This window comes from Cryptomeria japonica, unplaced genomic scaffold (assembly GCF_030272615.1).
Source record: "Cryptomeria japonica unplaced genomic scaffold, Sugi_1.0 HiC_scaffold_1490, whole genome shotgun sequence".
Lineage (NCBI taxonomy): Eukaryota > Viridiplantae > Streptophyta > Pinopsida > Cupressales > Cupressaceae > Cryptomeria > Cryptomeria japonica.
The window spans coordinates 19846-25000 of NW_026729899.1; positions in this window are offsets into that span (position 1 = coordinate 19846).

The following is a 5155-nucleotide window of genomic DNA, read 5'->3' on the forward strand; positions in this document are numbered from 1 at the left end:
GTTGTTGTGGCCGCCTAGGCGATTCGATTCGAGCCCCCGTCTAGCTTTTGGGTTGCTTGGCGGATTTTGCCCTATCTGCAAGTGAGCTCGGTCCCTAAACGTTCGAGAAACCCGATTGCTATGCGCCGACTCTCTTTCTTGCGAGCCTCCATCTAGCTTTTGGGTCTCTACGGAACGGAAGTCGGAATCTGGGACCGTTGTTTGATTCGACGAGGCAGACTACGGTTGTGCGAGAATCGGACAAATAACTTATATAGGGGAGGTGTTGACTGGAGCATTCTCCCCCGTGCCCCTCTAACTCGACCAATGCTGGCGCTCGAACGGTGGTAGCGCTCGGATTTTCATTGAGCGCCAGCATTGGTCGATTTAGAGGGGCATGCGAGATTCCCGAATGCTATGCGAGGGCTCTAACGGAAATGTCTATTGGTTTCGGTATGGATGCAATTGCGAGTGGTTCGGCAAAGGTAGTCGTTCCGATGCGTCCATGTCGTGGCCAAATCGATAATTCGATTTGAGCCCTCGTATAGCATTTGGGTCTCTCGATGTGATTCCGCATTCCAGTCCCTTTGGGCACTGCTTGAGCCGCATCCCAGGGGGTTCCCTTCCCAATAATCTGCCTCGCAACCCGATTGCTATGCGGTGAGGCTCCTCGGCCGCCTCGGAACTATCTGTGTATCAGACGCATCGCGGGATAAGGGGTTGGCAACGGTAGTCGCCCCAAGCGCGTCCGATGCTTGGACCATTCCGAGGCGGCCCTGAAGCCTCTTCCGTCTAGCCGTTGGGTCCTTCTCGCCGCATCCCTCGCCTCGCACCCCGATTGCTATGCGGTGAGGCTCCTCGGCCGCCTCGGAACTATCTGTGTATCGGACGCGTCGCGGGATAAGGGGTTGTCACTGGTAGTCGCCCCAAGCGCGTCCGATGCTTGGACCATTCCGAGGCGGCCCTGAAGCCTCTTCCGTCTAGCCGTTGGGTCCTTCTCGCCGCATCCCTCGCCTCGCACCCCGATTGCTATGCGGTGAGGCTCCTCGGCCGCCTCGGAACTATCTGTGTATCGGACGCGTCGCGGGATAAGGGGTTGTCATTGGTAGTCGCCCCAAGCGCGTCCGATGCTTGGACCATTCCGAGGCGGCCCTGAAGCCTCTTCCGTCTAGCCGTTGGGTCCTTCTCGCCGCATCCCTCGCCTCGCACCCCGATTGCTATGCGGTGAGGCTCCTCGGCCGCCTCGGAACTATCTGTGTATCGGACGCGTCGCGGGATAAGGGGTTGTCACTGGTAGTCGCCCCAAGCGCGTCCGATGCTTGGACCATTCCGAGGCGGCCCTGAAGCCTCTTCCGTCTAGCCGTTGGGTCCTTCTCGCCGCATCCCTCGCCTCGCACCCCGATTGCTATGCGGTGAGGCTCCTCGGCCGCCTCGGAACTATCTGTGTATCGGACGCGTCGCGGGATAAGGGGTTGTCACTGGTAGTCGCCCCAAGCGCGTTCGATGCTTGGACCATTCCGAGGCGGCCCTGAAGCCTCTTCCGTCTAGCCGTTGGGTCCTTCTCGCCGCATCCCTCGCCTCGCACCCCGATTGCTATGCGGTGAGGCTCCTCGGCCGCCTTGGAACTATCTGTGTATCGGACGCGTCGCGGGATAAGGGGTTGTCACTGGTAGTCGCCCCAAGCGCGTCCGATGCTTAGACCATTCCGAGGCGGACCCGAAGCCTCTTCCGTCTAGCCGTTGGGTCCTTCTCGCCGCATCCTTCGCCTCGCACCCCGATTGCTATGCGGTGAGGCTCCTCGGCCGCCTCGGAACTATCTGTGTATCGGACGCGTCGCGGGATAAGGGGTTGTCACTGGTAGTCGCCCCAAGCGCGTCCGATGCTTGGACCATTCCGAGGCGGACCCGAAGCCTCTTCCGTCTAGCCGTTGGGTCCTTCTCGCCGCATCCCTCGCCTCGCACCCCGATTGCTATGCGGTGAGGCTCCTCGGCCGCCTTGGAACTATCTGTGTATCGGACGCGTCGCGGGATAAGGGGTTGTCACTGGTAGTCGCCCCAAGCGCGTCCGATGCTTGGACCATTCCGAGGCGGACCCGAAGCCTCTTCCGTCTAGCCGTTGGGTCCTTCTCGCCGCATCCCTCGCCTCGCACCCCGATTGCTATGCGGTGAGGCTCCTCGGCCGCCTTGGAACTATCTGTGTATCGGACGCGTCGCGGGATAAGGGGTTGTCACTGGTAGTCGCCCCAAGCGCGTCCGATGCTTGGACCATTCCGAGGCGGACCCGAAGCCTCTTCCGTCTAGCCGTTGGGTCCTTCTCGCCGCATCCCTCGCCTCGCACCCCGATTGCTATGCGGTGAGGCTCCTCGGCCGCCTTGGAACTATCTGTGTATCGGACGCGTCGCGGGATAAGGGGTTGTCACTGGTAGTCGCCCCAAGCGCGTCCGATGCTTGGACCATTCCGAGGCGGCCCCGAAGCCTCTTCCGTGTAGCCGTTGGGTCCTTCTCGCCGCATCCCTCGCCTCGCACCCCGATTGCTATGCGGTGAGGCTCCTCGGCCGCCTTGGAACTATCTGTGTATCAGACGCGTCGCGGGATAAGGGGTTGTCACTGGTAGTCGCCCCAAGCGCGTCCGATGCTTGGACCATTCCGAGGCGGCCCCGAAGCCTCTTCCGTGTAGCCGTTGGGTCCTTCTCGCCGCATCCCTCGCCTCGCACCCCGATTGCTATGCGGTGAGGCTCCTCGGCCGCCTTGGAACTATCTGTGTATCGGACGCGTCGCGGGATAAGGGGTTGTCACTGGTAGTCGCCCCAAGCGCGTCCGATGCTTGGACCATTCCGAGGCGGACCTGAAGCCTCTTCCCTCTAGCCGTTGGGGCTTTCTCGCCGCATCCCTCGCCTCGCACCCTGATTGCTATGCTGTGAGGCTCCTCGGCCGCCTTGGAACTATCTGTGTATCGGACGCATCGCGGGATAAGGGGTTGGCAGTGGTAGTCGCCCCAAGCGCATCCGATGCTTGGACCATTCCGAGGCGGCCCTGCAGCCTCTTCCGTCTAGCCGTTGGGGCCATCTCGCCGCATCCCCCACCTCGCACCACGATTGCTATGCGGTGAGGCTCCTTGGCCGCCTCGGAACTATCTGTGTATCGGACGCATCGCGGGATAAGGGGTTGTCACTGGTAGTCGCCCCAAGCGCGTCCGATGCTTGGACTATTCCGAGGCGGCCCTGCAGCCTCTTCCGTCTAGCCGTTGGGGCCATCTCGCTGCATCCCCCACCTCCTCGGCCGCCTCGGAACTATCTGTGTATCGAACGCATCGCGGGATAAGGGGTTGGCAGTGGTAGTCGCCCCAAGCGTGTCCGATGCTTGGACTATTCCGAGGCAGCCCTGCAGCCTCTTCCGTCTAGCCTTTGGGGCCATCTCGCCGCATCCCTCGCCTCGCACCCCGATTGCTATGCGGTGAGGCTCCTCGGCCGCCTGGGAACTATCTTCGTATCGGACGCATCGCGGGATAAGGGGTTGTCACTGGTAGTCGCCCCAAGCGCGTCCGATGCTTGGACTATTCCGAGGCGGCCCTGTGGCCTCTTCCGTCTAGCCGTTGGGGCCATCTCGCCGCATCCCCCACCTCGCACCCCGATTGCTATGCGGTGAGGCTCTTCGGCCGCCTTGGAACTATCTTCGTATCGGACGCATTGCGGGATAAGGGGTTGTCACTGGTAGTGGCCCCAAGCGCGTCCGATGCTTGGACTATTCCGAGGCGGCCCTGCAGCCTCTTCCGTCTAGCCGTTGGGGCCATCTCGCCGCATCCCCCACCTCGCACCCCGATTGCTATGCGGTGAGGCTCCTCGGCCGCCTTGGAACTATCTTCGTATCGGACGCATCGCGGGATAAGGGGTTGTCACTGGTAGTCGCCCCAAGCGCGTCCGATGCTTGGACTATTCCGACGCGGCCCTGTGGCCTCTTCCGTCTAGCCGTTGGGGCCATCTCGCCGCATCCCCCACCTCGCACCCCGATTGCTATGCGGTGAGGCTCCTCGGCCGCCTTGGAACCATCTTCGTATCGGACGCATCGCGGGATAGGGGGCTGTCACTGGTAGTCGCCCCAAGCGTGTCCGATGCTTGGACCATTCCTAGGCGGCCCTGAAGCCTCTTCCGTCTAGCCGTTGGGGCCTTCCCGCCCCATCCCTCGCCTCGCACCCCCGATTGCTATGCGGTGAGGCTCCTCGGCCGCCTTGGAACCATCTGTGTATCGGACGCATCGCGGGATAAGGGGTTGGCACTGGCAGTCGCCCCAAGCGCGTCCGATGCTTGGACCATTCCGAGGTGGCCCTGAAGCCTCTTCCGTCTAGCCGTTGGGGCCTTCCCGCCCCATCCCTCGCCTCGCACCCCGATTGATATGCGGTGAGGCTCCTCGGCCGCCTTGGAACTATCTGTGTATCGGACGCATCGCGGGATAAGGGGTTGGCACTGGTAGTCGTCCCAATCGCATCCGATGCTTGGACCATTCCGAGGCGGCCCTGCAGCCTCTTCCGTTTAGCCGTCGGGGCCTTCCCGCCGCATCCCTCGCCTCGCATCCCGATTCCTATGCGGTGAGTCTTCTCGGCCGCCGCGGAACTATACCTGTTATTGCTACTGCATCCTTCGGCTGGTAACCTCCTCTGCCGCCTTGGAACGTTCTCTTTGTCGGACGCGTCGCGGGATAAGGGGTTGGCACTGGTAGTCGCCCCAAGCGCGCCCGATGCATAGACCGCTCCGAGTCGACCTTGCTTTCAGCCTCTCACATGCATAGACCTCTCTGAGTCGACCCTGCAGCCTCTCACGTTTAGCCTTTGGAATCTCGCCTCACAACATGATTGCTATCCTTGATGCATCCCTTGCCTCGAGCCCTGATTGCTTTCTTGGCTGCATCCCTCCTCTCCTCACAGCCCGGTTGTCATCACTGCTTCATCCGTCGCTTCATGCATTCTGGCTGCTGGGCCCTTCCCACCGCACACCTCGATTGCTATCTCTTCTGCATCACACACCCCGATTGCTATCTCTGCTACATCCCTCGGCTCTCACTTCTGCATCCTTCGCCTCACACCTCGATTGCTATCAATGCTGCATCCGTAACCTCACACCCCGATTGCTATGCGGGGAGGCTCCTTGGCCGCCTTGGAAATTTCTGTGTGTCGGACGCACCGC